Source organism: Ruditapes philippinarum, unplaced genomic scaffold (genome assembly GCF_026571515.1).
Source record: "Ruditapes philippinarum isolate M1 unplaced genomic scaffold, ASM2657151v2 ctg3263_1_1_1_1, whole genome shotgun sequence".
Classification (NCBI taxonomy): domain Eukaryota; kingdom Metazoa; phylum Mollusca; class Bivalvia; order Venerida; family Veneridae; genus Ruditapes; species Ruditapes philippinarum.
In genome coordinates, this window is record NW_026865274.1 from 37,383 (window position 1) to 57,788 (window position 20,406).

Sequence of the window (20,406 nt, forward strand, 5' to 3'; positions counted from 1 at the left end):
AATCTATAAAATGACAATTTTATTCCAAAAAAAGCTAAATAAATGTTCTTATTTTTCAGAATCAGTAAAAAGTTTTGATGGACAGAATGATAGCGACCTTCATCTTTTGTATAGAAGGTTGGGCATACAACCCCAAAAATGCAATTCTTTTGAAATATAATTTGCCTTACATAACTGATAAAAATTGTTGCTGATTGGCACATTGGCATTTAGAATGCTTTTGACCATAAATGAATACATGTAAAAATGGAAGTTTATATATCACAAGTATATATAAAGAATAGCCTTTAAGCTAATTTAGTAAACAAAATTTCAATACAAACAACTAAATAAGATAAAAACTTAATTGATAGCATTTTAAAGCAAATACTGGCGAAATGTCCGAGTGGTTACATGTAACATGTCGGAATAGTAATTAAAGGAATGCTGGGTTGAAACTCCGTGAGGAGAAAACCGTTGTTTCCAAAAGAGCGAGCAAGAAACTTTACACTCATGACTTAGTACTAGTTTATTGGTTCCAGGAACGGATTCGAGAGTGTTTCAATAAGCTTACAGCTTCCAACACAATCGAACTAAAACAATTCGTATAATATAAACAAGTTTTTAGGTAATTAGGACTTAAGAAACGGGAACATTTGTAATTATTTCAGCTCTAAATTACATAGCGCGATTTGTATATCTAGCCATGTTTCTTATAATAGTATGCTTACTTCAAGAAATAAGTCTAACAATTTTGCTCAAGCCAGCAAAGGAATTATTTATTGCTCGTATCATATAAAATGCTGGAATACATTTTGTTGATACCGGGCGTAATTATGCCGTTAATGGCACAGAATGGGGTGTGTACATCTAAGAATACAGTTTGACAATTTGAAGTTCAGTCTGTAGCGATTACCATTTAATGCTCATGATGACTTTTAAATTGTGTTAGATAAATTGTAATGTCGAAATTATTTGAAAAATATAAATTATTATGTTATTGTAGTGTAATGATATTTTAAAAGTCCGAGTCTTAAAAACAAATATATAACTCGATCCACAAATTGCTTTTTTCCTTATGCCGTCTTTAGATACTTATTCCATACATATAACTGTTTATCTGTATATATGTTTGTTTTCTGTTGTTGGTTCAGTTATTTTTGTAAACTAATGCAGAAAATAGAATATATACATGTATGTAAACGTAATTTATAAAAAAGTAAGAATGTTATAATGCTTATTACACCGTTAATTTAAAAGCATTCCTTAGGAAAGTTTCTCGTCTTCATAACACGCACAATTTCATCTTTATTGGATAACGATTTTTTCTCGTTGACCAAACTTTGCGTTTTTGCCAGAAAAGTGTATATTGTTTTTCTTAATTTACATCATCACATTCACAAGTATTGCTAAGTAAAACAAGATATTTGCAATTTCGGGCAACAAATTAAGTCACTATAACTATCCGCGAAATCAGCACAAAAATAATCTGACGCGAAGAAACCAGCCATACAGCTGTTTCAGAACATCCGGTATTACACAGTGACACATTTCCAAAATGCAAATTCATTATAAATTACGATAGACTATCTTTTTTTATCGTGGTGCCATCTTGTCTTTTTAATTACTGTTGCAAGTTATTAACACACCAGCACTGGATAAAGCTTAGTTGAGTAACGTGATTTGTTGCTTATGGTAATTTTAAAAAAAAATATCGACAAGAAAAAAACAACAAAGACTGAGATTCTGCTTTATTTAACATGTTCTTCCAAAAGTGTTAGAAATGGCCAATCGCATTCACTTTTTTATAATTTAAATTGTTTGTTAGATATTCGTTATCATGGAGGTAAATCTTATTTTTGTGTCTTTTTTTGTAAGTTTAAGTGACATTTGACCCATTTATAGTGAGTGAGCAGTTTAAAATCAAAATAGATTAATTGCTTTCAATTTAATAATTTAATTCGAAAGAATGATATTGCAAGGTTCTGTAAATATCAATCGGAATTTACGTGTAAAATTCAATTTATAATGAGAGGAATATTTTTTTTTTATTTTTAGGCGATAGATTTATTATTCATTTTAAACATTTTCTATGAGAAATATATGATAGCTGTATCGATTTTCATAAATGACCATATCAATATTTTTAAATTTTCTCAAGAAATGTGTCCTCTTGAATGATTGCTTTTTGTAAGTTATTTATTACATGTCACCTGAAACACATTATCCTAGTCCAATGTGTAATTTCGCTTAGAGAATCAATGCTTTTAGGTCCCAGTAAATGAAAGTAAAACTGTGACTTCTATTGCAAATATTTACTGTGTGCTATCTAGGAGTTACAAGAGATTTATCTGAATTATATACTGGTACATGTAACATCATGTAGACGTTACCAATATAGTGATAACTTAAATATTTTGAAAAACAAAAACAGATGATCGAGCACAAAAACAAAAAAGTAACAAATACAAATCGTTTTCCTGCAAACCAAATCTCAATTTAAAATGCAATAAACATTTGAAATGGGTGCACTGTGTATGTTTAAATTAGTCTGGGAGGTTATCTTTAATACATATGTTGCCATTTGTAAGCAATTGGAAAGCAAATTTGCAATTTGTATCCATATTTCTGTAGATACTTTGTCCAAAAGCAGGATGATAATTGTAATGGATCATCAGTTTCGTTTTGTTTATGGTTCACAAATAATAAGATTTTAGTGTAATATGCTAACATGGTTAACGTTATCCAGACAGAATTGACGTACCCTTACTTACCGTTATCACTCACGCGATCATTTTAAACTTTCCGGTACAAAAATAAAGTACCTGGACATATTCACGATTATTCATTTTTCCGGCTGAATGCCGTCTATAACAGTTTGAATTTCTGTAAAATTTAGTATATTTACAGGCCTGGGATGAACTTAATATAATGAATTTTCATTGGTCATTTTAAAATGACAAACTGAAATTTTGGAATCTCATTGACCACTCTAAAGTAAGTAAAATTACTTTAAAGGATCTTTCTGAAATGGTTCACGCGTTAAATTTCTTATTATAGTAAATAAAATAACTGTTTTCTTATAATATTCAATTATTCGATTATTCAAGAATGATGAAAACGGTCGTGTCCATAACAATCTCCTTACTACTTGCTCGTTTTTCTTTTTTTAGATTTTAAGATGTGATAGATGGATTTTCAAATTTAAAAACTGGTTGCTCAAATGTAAAATGTTTTTTCTGGTCCATAGGTACTGATGTTTTTGAAAAAGATGCATGGAACGTTATGTCACAAACACATGAAAATTCCTAAAAAATATGTTCAAAATGGAACATAAGAGAATAACCATTATTACATATTAAGAAAGTGACCTTTTATGCACACAATTTAAATGGCTACAGTATTGGGGTATAATAGGCAAGGCCGGTCCGAATGTTGTCAAAATTCTAATCTAGTTGTGCTTTTCAAATCATATGTATTTATCATTTCTCAAAAACTTTGTAATATAAATAATGCAAATGTTGTAGAAACATTGAAATATGATAAACATCGGTTACGTCATCAGCAATTGAAGATTAACATAATAATTAACAAAATGTCAATGACATTCGTAATTATCGTCACTGGAGTACTATAAGCTTTTTTTTCTTTAAGAAAGAACAGAAATATGTACTTTCAGACCCTTTTATACGCCCCCTTCGCAGCCCAGTGAATACACTCGCGTTACTTGAGCGATAGTGGAAAATTCAGAGTAACCCATTTAGTAAAATCACTTTATTGAATTGTGAAACCAATCAATGAAATTTCTTCTCTTGTGTCCTGAAAACATACTGTTTACAAAATTGATTAAAACTATATCATTTTGTTACAAAGAACCTATGATATGAGATATTGTCTTAGGGTGTCTATTGCTTAATTTGTTGAGAGTCTAATTCGCTTCTTGTAATGAGCGTCATAAATTTTGAATAAATGACATTTGTTTAGCTATTTGGAACATTTTTAACAGATATGCTGCATTAAATATTTACGGAAATCTAAGATGAACTTATTTTGAGAAAAATATGATTATTTGAAAGGTTTACTTGCTGTAAAATGTGTCAATGAACTCGGTGTTAATTAAGCATAAATAAGAAAACTCGTGCTGCAAATTAAGTTGAGTGATGCCAGTAGCCGCGACCTTATATCTATGCAAGGCTATTATTTCATAATGTGTCCATATCAAGAGGAAACGTTCATGTCAGTCACGTGGGTTTTGGATAAACTTGTTTAACATCTCTATGTAAGTGAGAATGAGTTCACAGTGCTGACAGTGTTAAAAATTTGCTGTTAAAAACTAAGATAATCTATCTACTGATACTTTTATTTATCGAAAAATATACAAATGTATTTAGTTTATTTCTCCTTTTTTCTCCGAATCAGTAATAAATAATTTAATTTTTACTTTATTAATATTTAAGGAAAATGTATCTTAAAGTATTTAATGTTAGTTATAACAAGCCAAGCCAAACAAATACATGTATAAAATACATATTTCCTCTCTCTTCAGTTCTATCTTGCCATTGTCGATTCCCCTTATGCGTACATAAGCTTTCCACAAAACAATTGTTTTCTTAAAATGACCCAGAAAACATGTCAATAATGTAAGAGGGCAGTAATTAATTTACTTATTTTCCTCCATGAGTCTAAACACATAGAGGCAAGTTAATCTGTGTCTATAGGACCATTGAATTATCTGTTATCGATAACACAGAAAGCGTTTATGTGACTTGAAAGGGATGGCTTTATTATTCCGACTCAAAATCTTCAAATGGTAGAGCCTATAATAGCGAGGGTATAGCGACTCTCACAAAATTGCTTTCTGCTATTTTTTTCAATACTTGAATAAACATATTGTACAATTATTGCTTAAACGTTAAACATATTTGTTCTTTAAATGTTGTTTTGAACATTTTTATTTTATTTTTTGTTTTGTTTGATAAAGTTATCAAACTTTCATATCGGATCTTTGTAATGGGTTTACTTCACGCATGGAAAAAAAACACCATGATCGTTGTATTGATTATAGAAAATGTCCATAAATTATGAATATTCTCTAATTTTCCCAAGAAGTTTGTCCTATTGAATTATTGCTTTTTGCGAGTTATTTATTACATGTCACCTGAAACACATTATCCTAGTCCAATGTGTAATTTCGCTTAGGGTATCAATGCTTTTAGGCTCTAGCAAATAAAGTAAAGGCATGATTTCCGAAGCAAACGCTTGGAAAATGTCATCTAGATGTTTCCAGAGTTAAATTTAAATCACATAGTGTTTACATTATATTTATCATAATAAGCAAATGGAAAAGATAGGTTTCAGAAATTTTGCATGAACGTAAAAAATAAACATTATTCTTAAATGATATTGCTTATGAAATATAGGGATATTTGCAATATGTATAGTTGAATTTAGCAGTAAGCTTATCTTAATTGCATATATTTGCTACTCATAAGCAACAAGAAAGAAAGTTTTGTAAATTATATTCATATGTCCAAAAACAGCAAGAAATGAAAATGGACACAAATTACCTATTTTTATTGGTAATAAATAATAAGATGTTAGTATAATATATTCTAACGTTGTTAACGTTATCCAGACAGAATCGACGTATTCCTTACTTACCGACATTACTCACGCGATCATTTCTGGTACAGAGATGAAATATCTGGACAGATTTATTATTGTATTACAGTACTTTGGGCTCATGGTTCCAGAAGACGAGACAAAGTTTGAAGCTACAACGAAAAACAAATGGTTAATGTATTGTTGATTACTCTGTATATTCATGGGTTAAAACATACACTATTTTCTAATATAATTTAAAGGTGCGAGGTACACTAATTTAACGACATAATTAAAAAAAAGCAAAAAGCGCAAAAGTATTTATTAAAGTTATTCTTAAGGTATTTTGAGTTTGCTTGAATTGATTGCTGTTTGGTATTTAAAGTAATAACTTAAAGGCTTATTGGCTTATTGTATAAAATGTTTACTTAAATTTGTTTTTCCAAACAAAAAATAATCCGAATTAACCGAATTTTATTCCAAGAACTTTCAAATTGCCTCATTGTTCCCCATTACAAATGTTATAATGCTAACTTTTTAAATGTTTCGGGTTTTCTTCTCTTTAGGCTCGTTTAGAAAAGCCACTATTTTTCTGAAATGGTGTTTGAGATGAGAACCAACATTTTGTCATTTTAGACAATGATTATGTAAATACATTATGCATTGATATCTACATCTGATGCGAATTAAATTCTTATGTAATTTTGTTGTGATTAATGCTTTCAGAGGGATCACTTTGTTTCCAGAATTTTGGATTAAACTCGTTATGAAACTTAACCAGAATAAGACACGCAGGTAAAAAATTGTTTAAATTTGCAATTATCTTTTTCGTAATAAATTCTTGTTCATCATCCGGTAAAACAATCATTTTAACTACGTTCTAGACCAATTATGTAGACCAAGTATTTAAAGTATTCCTTTAAGTTTTCCTTAAGGTATTTTGAGTTTGCTTGAAATGATTGCTTTTTGGTATTTAATAACTTAAAGGCTTTTTGTATAATATGTTTACTTAAATTGTTTTTCCAAATAATAAAAAAACCCAATTTACCGAATTTTGCTCTCAAAAAGTGTCAAATTGCCACATTGTTCCCCTTTACAAATGTTATAATGCTAACTTTTTAAAAATGTTTCAGTTTTTCTTATCTTTAGGCTCGTTTAGAAAAGCCACTCTTTTATTCTGAAATGTGTTTCTGATGAGAATCAATATTTTGTCAATTTAGACAATGATTGCTCTAATGTACATTATGCCTTGATATCTACATCTGATGCGAAATAAAGTTTTGGATCACACTCGTTATGAAACTAAACCAGAATAAGACACATTGGTCAAGTATTGTTTTAATTTGCAAATATCATTTTCGTAATAAATTCTTGTTCATCATCCGGTAAATCATTTTAACTTCGTTCTAGACCAATTATGTAGACCAAGTATTTAAAGATTAATTTAGACAATATACTACACAGCATCAGTTACACCGATTGACGTCTGTGTTATATCCTTTGACATTTCGAAATTATTGACTTTGTTTGAGTATTTGTCTTTGGTTATACGGCGCACCAATACCATTTAGGTCATTTGGCGTCAAAGGAAAGATGTTTTTGCTAACCTCAGGTGTTTACAAACTTAAAGCAACACCAGGGGTCAAACCACCTCACCTGCTGGATTCGAACGCATTTAGTCGCATCTTATGATCACGCAAGGATAAACGGTGGTTGCAATTCTGATACCTAAGTCCTTTAAGGCAGTCCCCCAGCCACAGGGGGGAAAATTGACTTTGTTTGAATCTGATTTGCTTTATTTGAGCATTGCTGCTTCTTCTCTTGGAATGCCTTATATAAGAATGAATAAATCTTATGTATGAATTAATCACGATTCCATCAAGTGTAATTAAAACCTCCTTATGATGAGAAACAAACGAGTGATGATTTTCAGAAAGTGCATATCTAAATTTGAAAAGTTCATTTGGTACATATAACACATGACCATTGCAATATTACATTGAATTCAGATATATTAGTTGTATATAGTTATCCTTGTAATATCTTTAAAATTACTTCTTGTGTAATATATTTTAAACATCTATACAACTTTTGAAAGACTAATTGATTGATCTGCAAATGTCTTAATGATTTATTGAACATAGGAGGCATCTTAGAAATATACATTTCATATACATATATAGTCGTGCATTTTCTTTTTCTAAATGTGCAGGCCTATCCTCATGATAAAACATGATTGGAATTGCCAATATATTGGCTGAAGAAAACAGGCAAATGTAATATAATAATATCATATCGAATTTCACCGTTCACATCTATATTGCAAATTCAATATCCAATGGAAAAACCGTACAATTATTTGCAGCACTGAAGTGATAGCAATCGTACTGATTTCTTGTGCGAAGATTCTATTTGTCTACGGGGTTAAACCGTTCATGGATAACTGATAGAAAAGAGCTCGGGGTATGTGTTCTCTTCAAAAATCGATTTTGTGACAAAACCAAAACCATAGTAAAAAAAACTGCATAATTTATAGAAGCTCCCCAGTCCACAGAGCCACAAAAACCTAAAAGCATAACATTTTAAACTCTGATATAGATCAACTAAAGGAAAAATGTGAAAAGATTATATAGTATAATACTACGAAATAAATTTAAAATCTGCATTAAGTGCAATTCTTAGCCCGATTTAAACGCTTTTTGTTGATAGGCAATTTTGTTCAATAAAGCATATTATTCTAGAACAAATATTTATTGGTAGACACATCTCGAAAGTTATTAACTTGGATCAGTCCATTAAGAAACAACACTTTCAAAAATAAAGTTGTTGTTACAATTGTATTAAATCTTGTAATGTTCTTCTCAGATTTTATAATACAATATATTGTCATTGGTAGGTACAGAAGTGTAAGAATATTTAAGATTACAATACTAACATAGTATGGCCATATAGCGACTTTTTAGATTTAATGGTGGAAGAAGACATCAGCAGGTGTCGTTAAACAGGGTTGCCAGCGGACTTGAAAAGTCAGGGAAATTGGGATTTTTTTCAAGGTCAATATACACATTAAAGGTCTTTCTTGGCTATGGCAGTCTTTAGGCATTTAATATTTGACTTTATTACTCTCACAGTTAAGCATTAAATTCAAATAACAGTAAACTGTGATATTAAGAAGCATTATATGTTAACTTAGTGATTATAATACCCATTATTTACCTTAGAACATCATTCAGCCTAAAGACTGAAAGGCTTTGCAACCCTTGCCTCCAGAGCTGACTAATACGTAATTTCTGTTGTATTGTAGGAATATAACACCAGAAAAGAGAATTTACCTGACATTATATTCTAATCTATAGATTATTATCCTTGTTTCAGGTGTTGCGGTTTCTTTATATCATCTAATAAAGGGATTTGATGGCAGATAATATAATTAAATTATATAAATCTGGTTACATTATGCAATGTTATGTTTTTCACACTAACTTTTTTTCACACTAACTTACTTCACTCATTCAAAGTCTTTAATTTTATAGTGATTATTTCATGAAATTCCAAAATGAGCCCTATGTTCTTGTTTTCACAATCAGTGGAGTTTATCATGATGCCTTATACAAGTAACTGTGTTAAATGTTAATTGTTCTTATAGTTTTGAGATGTTTAAATTTTAAGTTTTGTCATACAAGTATTACTCTTATAGTCTTGGTGTTTTATGTGTTACTACTAGGAAGGAAAGAGTGACTGATGTGATTTCTAATACAGATGCTTATATTATGATTCTTCTGATTTTCATGTCATATGTTTCACATGTTTCACTGACCAACAGTCACACTGTGTTTGAATAGAAATAGTTAAGAATAGTAGAACACAATGTTTGAATCATTACTTTGACGTAAAGGTTTTATATTTTGGAAAATAAATACAAGTTTACATGCAAAAATATAATGGGAGGATTGGACGGCTATAGGGGAGGTCAGGAGGCCGTTTATGTGTTTGACGATTTTGGTCAGTGAAAAACATGAATTGGTCAGTAAAAAGTCAGGGAAAAGTCAGGGAATTTTATTTCACCAAAGTGCTGGCAACCCTGTTAAATAAGTGTATCTCTTACCTTTTTCAAAATTAAATTAAATTATAAAATAGTATTTGATTTTACCTATGAATATTCATTGTACAATATAATCAACAATAAATTACCCATTTGTTTTTCATAGTAGCTCCAAACAATGTCTCGTCCTCTAAAGCCAAGAGCCAAAAGTACTGTAATACAATCATAAATCTGTACCGGAAAGTTTGATATGATAGCGCGAGTTATGTCGGTAAGTAAGGAATACGTCGATTCTGTCTGGCTAACATTAACAACGTTAGAATATATTATACTTACATCTTATTATTCATTACCTATAAAATACGAAACTGGTGATCCATTTTCATTTCTTGCTGTTTTTGGACAGACATATTTAAAGCAATATGAATATTATTTACAAAATTTCCTTTCTTGTTGCTTATGAATAGCAAAAAAGTGCAATTAAGATAACTTCACTGCAAAATTCCACTATACATATTGCAAATATCCCTATATTTTTTATACATAGTTTTTGGACATACCTATTTAAAGAAATATGGATATAATATATACTTATAATATTTCATACGCAGTATTATTTTAGAATTACTAGTATGTTAAAGAACATGAAAATGCAACTTCTATTTACAAAATCATTTTCGTTGTTTATTAATGTGTGATTAATGTGATTTATTTTTGTGTGTTAATGCAAAAATTATGACACTTGTCTTTTTACTCTTGGTTATTATGATGACATAATGTAACCGCTATGTAATTCAAGTTTAACTTTGGAAACATCTAGATGGAATTTCCACTTTTTACTTTAGAAATCATGTCTTTACTTTATTTGCTAGAGCCTAAAAGCATTGATTCCCTTAGCGAAATTACACATTAGGATAGGATAATGTGTTACAGGTGACATGTAATAAATAACTCGCAAAAAGCAATAATTCAATAGGACAAACTTCTTGGGAAAATTAGAGAATATTCATAATTTATGGACATTTGCGATAATCAATACAACGATAGTGTTTTTCCATGCGTAAAGTAAACCCATTGCAAAGATTAGATATGAAATTTGTAATACTTTTGAAGTGTGTTCATTACTTTTTTCCTCGTTTTTTTTCTTCTCCCTTTTTAAGTAATACGATGATAATGAATAGCTTCATGAAAATGATGAACATTTTTACATACTGTTGAACTATGCATGTCAAATCTTCGGGGATTGTCATAAAAATGTGAAATAGCACGTGGAGTCACATTTTCATGGTGTATTTTATATACATACATATCTGGTTCCGGGAAAAAACTGACAATTAAGAATATTAAAATTTATCCTTGTAAATTTTTTTTTTATATAATTATTTGTATCAAAAATAACTAATAGCATATCGAAATATATCTTAATTTACAGAATAATTTTATCAATCTCATGAACGTTATGTTTCAAAAGGTGAAGTACGATCAACTAATTCATTATTTAGTATAACAAATGCTTTAACAAGAGCTCCCACGATGCCTTTTATTAGTGCTATTCTTTTCTTTAAAAAAAGACTTGGTTCAACGTAAAAAGAAATTCTCAATACATTTGAGTTCAATATATCAGAAACATGTGTACAGGTATTACCCTAATTCAGAAGAAACATGTAGAATTTTTACCTGCAATATGTATAGCACCTCGGTTTTAAAAGTATCAATGGAAAGATTTGTTAGTTTAAAAAGTAAAGAATCAAACTCACTGCCTCATTGCTCCTGGATCTGAAATAAAATAAAAGTGTAACCACTAGATCGCTTCAAACGCTCTTCACTCAAATCATATGTACTTTAAATTCGAAGCAGTAGAAATCCATATGAGTATTGACAACAATAAATTAAAAAAAATCCCGAATTATTCATTATATTCATTATATCTAATGTCTTACAAACAATTCTGTTTTTGGTTTGGTTTGGCGACATTCAAGCTTTACTAGTTGAAGAACACCTCAGGTGCCCCTCCGTGCATTATGTCAGTCACGAGCGGGGTACCTAAGAAGAACCAGCGACGTTCCATAAGCTAGCTGGAAAGCTTCCTCACATGAAAGAAGCATGCGGTATGTTTTAAAATAGTAGGGCCATAACCTCTTTTAATAATTCAATGTCCTTAGCAGGGTAAGAACCCACAGCGGTGTGGGGCAAGTGATATGAAGTTAATGAACTAAAACACTCAGCGGACGCCTTTTTAAATTCAAACAACAGAAAGGTGAATGAGTAAGGCCATGTCAAACACTTATTTGTTATTGTGCGGATATTCTCCAAAATTACCATATGTATCGTTCAATTAGGCTTTGACACATGCAGTGTCAATGTGTAAAAAGTCTAATGTATTTCAAACCTGCAACTTTACTCAAGAAGACAAGATGGCACCAAAATGGAAAAACAAACATTATCGTTTGCACAATAAATGTGCCAGTTTTTTTTAATCTTATTTGTTTTAGACATTAGAGGTGTAACTAAGAATTACATTAAGGAGACAAAATGCAATCTGACACGTTGTAGAAACGTTCACACTTTTAAATATAGAATATTTTATCAGACCGCAATAAAATATATAACCCATCAGTACACATATAAATAATGCAATAAAATATTCATATCAATTGCTAATCTAATTCTAAAATCTAACTTTAAACGAGTTACATACATGTATATCCGTTTAAAAATGTGAAAGTCGCGATAACATAGTCCAATGCTTATTAACCTTGACAAAGGTGGTTCAGCTGTTGCTACTAGTCAAATGTTTGATAAAGTTATTTCCTAGGATGATATCGTTCTAGCAATAGCTAAACGACCCTTGTCACTGTTAATAAGCATTGGAAATGTAATAGCGTCTTTCACATTTCTAAACATATACATTTTACTCGTGGAAAATTAGATATTGTTTATGTAATTGATATGAATATTTTGTTTGTTGTGCATTATTTATATGTTTATTGATGGGTTATATATTTTATTGCGGACTGATAAAATATTCAATTATTAAAAGTGTGAACGTTTCTACAACGTGTCAGATTGCACTTTGTCTCCTTAAGTAATTGTTAGTTAAAAAGAAACAACTGGGATTTTTTTCTCTTTTTCTTGCCTTCTTGATTAAGGTTGAAGGTTGAAATAAATACAATGGCACTGCATGTGACAATTGAGCGATATCATATGGTAGTTTTAGAGAATATCGGCATAAAAATTAAATGGTCTTTCAAAAGTGTTTGACATGGCCTTACTCATTCAACTTTCTACTGTTTGAATTGTAAAAGGCGTCTGCTGACTGCTTTAGTTTTTTTTTACTTCAAATCACTTCTAACCAAGTCTTTTATTTAAAGAAAAGAATAGCACAAACAAAAGGCATCGCGGGAATTTTTTTGAAGCATTTGTTATCCTAGGAAATGAATAAGTTGATCCTACTTCACTTTTTAAATCATAACGTTCATAAGATTAAGTAAAGCACAACATAAAATATGTTATTTTTAGATATGCATAAGTTATATTTGATAACTAGAGCATTGCTAAGCGGAGCATTATATGCCCGAAAAGTGATAATCTTGAATGAATTAAGAAAAAAAAGTGACTTCTGTATAACAGCCATAATTCATTGTACCCATTTATGAAGGAAATACAATATATACATAATACATAAATTAAAGAAATTGGTACATAAACACATTAAAATAAAGTATTACCTCCTTCAAAAAGCAATCCTCCTTTATAGCTGAAGAACCTTCATATATATATAGAGTTGCTGATTCCAAAGCACCATCATCAAGCTGTTATCTTGTAAATAAAAATGACAGACGCCAGGGGTATAACATAATATAAGCATTTTTTATGGCATATAATTAATGTACTCTATATAAGTGACATCCTATGAAGTTTGTCAGTTGTAAAACTGTTAACAATATTTGATATTGACCTTTGACCTTGTGACCTCAATATCGATATTGATCTTTTATTCAATATAGCCAATCATCCTATGGATTTTTAACACTGTAAGCCAAATTTAACTTATGTTATAATCCAGGAACCACAATTTTCAGTGTTTAGGCCATTGTGACCCAGACATTTGACCTTATGGCCCTAAAATCAATAGAGTCATTTATTGGACATCGCTGTTCCATCCTATAAAATTTTACAGCTATAGAGTGATTAAAAGTTATGTTATTGAGCGAAAAACGTTTTCAGTGTTAAGGTTATAGTGACCTTGACCTTTGACCTTTTGAAACAAAACCTAATAGGGGTCTTCTATTTAATTTTGAAAATCATACTATGAATTTTGAACACTCTGAGCCAAATGGAACTTAAATAATGCTCCAGAAACAATAAAATTATTAGGGGTCATGCATTGGACATGGTTGTTCAACCTATGCAATTTTACAGATGTAGGTTGATTAATACATAAGTTATTGAGCTGAAACTGTTTTCAGTTTTGAGGTAATAGTGACGTTGACCTTGACCTTGTGACCCAAAATTAAATAGGGGTCTTCTACTAAATATTATCCTATGAAGTTTGAATATTGCGGACCAAATGGAACTTTAGTTCTGATGCGGAAACCAAATTGCTAACGGACAGACGGACGGATGCCAGGGAGTATAACATAATATATCCGAAATTCTTTCGGGCATATGAAAATACACAACGTTTTGTTAAAAAGGTATATTTTAATATTCTTAATTGTCAATTTTAGTACCTGGAACCACATATTAAAATTATTCTTATATTTTTAGAAAAGCCATCTTTTATTCTGAAATATGTTTGAGATGAGAACCAATATTTTGTTAAATTAGACAATGATTGCTCTAATGTACATTATGCATTGATATCTACATCTGATGCGAATTACAGTTTTGGATCACACTCGTTATGAAACTTAACCAGAATAAGACACATTGGTCAAGTATTGTTTTAATTTGCGAATATCCTTTCCTTATTATTTTTTGCATAATTCGATAAAACAAACATTTTATCTACGTTCTAGACCATTTATTCAGACCAAGTATTTAAATATTAATTTAGTCAATAGAATTGCATATTATACTACACATCATCAATTTCAACCGACTGACGTCTGTGTAATATCCTTTGACATTTCGAAAATATTGAATTTGTTTGCACACCAATACCATTTAGGTCTTTGTTTACAATTTTAAAGCAACACCAGGGGTCAAAACCACCTCACCTGCTGGAGCTAAGAGATGCATGGACTCAAAAAATTCGAACACATTTAGTCGCAACTTTCGATCACGCAACGATTAACGGTGACTGCAATTCTGGTGTGTCAGCCCTGTAAGGCAACCTCTTAGCCACAAGGGGGAAGCATATTGACTTTTCGACACTGATTTGCTTTATTTGGGCATTGCTGCTTCTCCTTTAGAAAATCTAAAGCCTTTTATAAAAATGAATAAATCTTATGTTTGATTTAACCACAATTTCATCAAATGTAATTAAAACCTTCTTATGACGAGATATTGACACAACAAACGAGTGGGTATGATAAATCAGTTTATTCTGTACGTGTGATATATGACCATAGTAATATTACATTGAATTCAGGTATATATGTTGTATATAGTTATACTTGTTATATCTTTTGAATTACTTATAACTTAACGAAATATATTTTTGAACATCTATACAACTTTTGGAATACTAATTGATTGATCTGAAAATGTGTTCATAATTTATTTCAAACTTAAAAGGCATCTTAAAAATACAAGTATGGTTCTGCTTTTCATTTAAAATGAAATTATTCTTGATGTGCAGGCTTATCACATGATAAAACATGATTGGAATTGTCAATATATTGGCTGAAAGAAAAGGGCGAATGTAATATAATACACATGTAATATCATATCGAATGCCATCGTTCATATATCTATAGCGCGCGGTCAATATCCAATGAAGCTGAGCTTTTTCAGTAATTTGTGAAATGTTTATATTGTTTAGAGAGCATACAATTAATTTTAAACTTAACTTACCCCTTCTAATGCTACAAAGTACCTGACAGATACGACAGTTGTAGCTTTAAGACAATATCAGCCACCGAACTTCTATTTTCCAATAAAGGATCATAGGAAAAACCGTGCAATTATTTGCAACACTGAAGTGATAACAATCTTACTAGTTTTTCTTGCGTGAAGATGCTATTTGTCTACGGAAGGTGGCAAGCCAGTTAAACCGTACATGGATAACTGATAAAAAAATAGCGCGGGGTATGTGTTCTCTTCAAAATCGATTTTGTAATAAACACCAAAACCATAGTAAAGACAACTGCAGAATTAATAAAAGCTCCACAGAGCTCCAAAACATAAAATCAATATTAAGTGCAATTATTAGCCCGAGTTAAACGCTTGAGGTAGGCACCTGAGTAAAACCACCGACATACCACAAGCTACCTGGATAGCTTCTTCAAATGAAATAATCCCTGTCAGGATCCGAATCAACAGCGGTGAATGGCATTTGATTTAAATTCAACGATCTTAACCACTCTGTCACAGACGCCCCTGTTTGCATAAATTACATGGCAATATTTATTTTTCACAAGGAGTGTTTGAAACCTCCCTACTTTCTTATGAATAAATAATCCTTTATCCTTATTAATTGTAGTGTAATTGTTGTTCACGGACTAAGTGTTTATATGCCAGAGGCACTTAAAATTCTGAGTGGCAATAAATAAAAGAGTGATTCTTCATCCATGATAAATAGAAAGTTTTATATTCAACATTAACCAAACACTTGCTGTGATATATTTTGTCTGAATCAAAGCTAAATTGCAACACTCAAGTTGCATATTTAAACAAGTGTTTATTATTTTTGACATTATGATGTATATGAATATGTGAACAAAGAGGAACAAGGGAGAGCAACAATATGGGAAATGGCACACTAGCAATCTTACGATTAATAGTCGCGTCAATTATAACCCCGTCTGTGGCAAGCCGTTGTTTCTTGAGCTAGAAATATTTTGCTAATTGTTTAGTACTGGTTTGTTTCTATTAATTGACTGCAGTTCTAAATGCGACATAAATACACCACTGTTGTGATAATCACAATAAATGTAATGTAAAATACATGGACACGAGTGAAAGATAACAATACAAAAAAGGTTACATTGATTTTCAAGCATTTCTGGTACTTCTTGCCTGACAGTTTCCAATATGTGTCGGCGGGTTTTTTTTCTGTAAAGCTCTATCAGTGCTAAATGTTTTTCAATTTTTTTAGATTAATTATATTTCTATGTAAGTAATCGATTAATAAATCGGTTTAAACGGCGAAGGCATGATCATTTATGCCTAAAATAAAGTTAAGAATCCCTGAAATAGTTTTGGTTCATATACCTTTAATATTATAATACATCACGGAGAAAATACAATACATACAGAAAACTAGATTTATTTCTACATTTGCTTATAAAGTCAACATCTTGTAAGAGCATCGGCTAATAGATTTCTCTGAATAATTCATCAATTATACAGAAAGAAACTATTAGAAATATACTCTATTATAAGAAATATACTCTTATCTTCGTGAAATAAATAAATTAATAAATGATAATGAAATATAGTTAAATAAGGTTGTACATTTCTCAATTTTATCCTTTCGTTACAATTAACACATAATACATTTTGATAACCATGTCTGATTATTTTGGTTAGTATGCGTTTAGTAGTTTGATAACTATGTTCTTAGTAATGGCTCATCTAAAATGTTGCAATATTTATTACATACGTAATTTGGATTATTTATTCACTGTTGCCCCTCCTTATCTTGCGAAGAATATTTTTTTTTTAATTTCAAATTGTTTAAAAAGGTTAGTGTTCTAAGAATTGCGAGATTTATGCATTTCTTCATTGAACTACAAGCATTATGTATCTGGAAATTGTGTAAAAAGGACATTTGTATTGCATGTTTATCTAGAAAAGATGGCATTAATATAGTAATCATTTTCGGAAGTGCCTAAAAACTAATTAGAGTTATTTCGAATATTGTTTCTTTATAGATGCAATGGCATCCTGATTACTCTTAATCAGTAATAATTTATTTGAATTCTTACTTTGTTTTTTGTTCCAAGAAAAGTATTTCTGTTTCGTAATTCTATTGACAACTAGCAGAACCAATCAAATACTTGTATAAAATAATATTTCTCAATCTTACCATATGCGTACTTGTACATAAGCTTTCCACACAATAGTTGTTTTCTTAAAATGACCAAGAAAACATGTCAATATTGTAAGAGAGCAGTAATTAATTTTTCCTTCATGAGTCTAAACACATAGAGGCAAGTAAATATGTGTCTATAAGACGATTGAATTATCTGTTATCGATAAGACAGAAAACATTTATGTGACTTGATGTTGATGACTTTATTATTCCGATTCCAAATCGCCATGGCGTGAGAGCATATTATAGCGGGGTTATAGCGACTCTCACACTATTGCTTTCTGCTAAACATCAACTAATATTTCAAACGTTTTAAGGGAAATCATACTAGAACATTTTATTATTGTTTAAACGATACAATATATTTATTGCTTAAAGGTTGTTTTTCTGTTACTTCTTGATTACGCTCCTATTTTGTAATATCGTTTATTTAATAGTACTGAGTATGACAAAAAAAATAGCATGCAAATTTCATGATAAAATTAAATATTTTCTACATTAAAGCGTGATCGTCTGTAAGTGTTGTAAGTTACTTTGTTTTCATTTTCTGTTATTGGTGCTTTTCTTTTTGTTTAATTCATGTTTGAATTAAACAAATTTTGAATTAATAGCCATTTTTGTTTTTATATGAACGAAATGTCAGGTTGTACTTTGTCGCCTTGATATATTCTTATGTACACCTCAAATGTCCAATACAAGTATGATTTGTGCCGATCTTAAAACTAACTAGCAAATTTATTCTGAATAACGATAATGTGCTTTTTCATATTGGCGCCATCTTGCTTTGTCACTTTAGGCTGTACGTTTGAAACACATTAGCGTTTTACACATTGACACTTCTTTTGACAGATGCAATATGTTTCCCTTGGTATTTTTTGTAAAAATAATCAACTATTGAGATTCTGCCTTATTCAAATATTCAGTCAAACGTATTTGAAATAGCCACACCCATTCACCTTTCGAATTTTTGAATAGTTTTTCTAGAAATCAATTAAATATAATGAATGTAAATTGCATTTTTAAGTCTGCGGTATTGATTTTTACGTTATGAAATGCTAAAGTAGACGTGTAATTTCTGCTTCTATTTTCAAATATATATGATACAAGAATGAACATGCCTTAGTGAGTAAGTAGTGGTCTAGTGGTTACACATTTACTAGTGAGTTTGATTCCCGGTTACTTAAACTAACAAGTCCTTCAGACCGAGAGGCCTCGTGTAATAGTACTTAACACATTGCACAAAAAATATCCAAATATTTCTTTTGAAATGGTGTACTTTCTGTATTCATTATTCCGACATTCATTTTCGTAAATGTTTCAAATGATTATTCTTTTTTTAATGAACGAAATCTTAAATCAAAGAAAAGAATAGTACATACTTAAGTTATTGTGGGAGCTCTTTTTGAAGCTTTTGTGATACTCAAAAAAAAAAGTTGTACCTACTTATGTTTTTGCAACATTACGTTCAAGAGATTGATAAAAGTACACTTTGAAAAGGATGTATTCAGATAGTCTTAAGTTATATTTTATAAAAATACACAACGTTTTTTAACCAGAGTATTTTTTTTTATTTTTCTTTATTTCAGACCTTTTGGGCTAGATACATTGTTTAGAAGGAACCCACCATTAAGACACGTTTAAAAATGAAAATAAGAAAATAGAAGGTAAAAAAATATTCCAAAATCTCCCGGGAATGGACATGTATAAAAATGTGAAAATAGACTTCATATGAAATCATAGATAGTAAATAGTTATCTATTTAAATCCCAACAATTTTTCACATGTACGGTGAAAAAAAGTTCCATAACTTTCATGAAGGTGCTCATTATAGTCCGTATTCCTTAAACATGCTAATAGTTTTTTGGGGGAAAATGAGAAAATAAATGACGGCAGTTGAAACCTATTAACATACAATAAAGACTTGCTTCCGATCTTTGCAAGAAGTTTACATTTTATGAAAAACTTACTATCAAAAACATGATTGTTGTTTTGATTATCGCAAATGTCCATATGAATATTCTCTAATTTTCCCAAGAAGTTTGTCCTATTGAATTATTGCTTTTTGTGAGTTATTTATTACATGTCACCTGAAACACATTATCCTATTCTAATGTGTAATTTCGCTTAGAGAATCAATGCTTTTAGGCTCTAGCAAATAAAGACATGATTGTCAAAGCAAACATTCGGAAAACATCAGGCAAATGTTTCCAGAGCAAAATTTGAATGACACAGTGGTAACATTATGTTGATCATTATAATAATCAGGAATGAAAAGATAAGTGTTGGAAAATGGTCACATAAATAAAATACAATTTGATAGTATTTTGATAGAGAAAAAGATCAGGCTGCTTTTTATTTGTTTGGTTGATATTTTCTTCTTTTTTCTCCTTTTTTCATTGAAATATAAAAAGAAACATTTCTGAAAAATTGTATCCTTTTCTTGCTTTCAACAAGCTGCCAATATTGGCTCCTGAGCAGCGTTTTCTTCTGTCGGTCTTAAAAGTCTCAATTTTCTACCATTCATTATTAACTTATATATTCATTAAGCATGCGGGTCTTCACTCATGAATCCATCATGTCT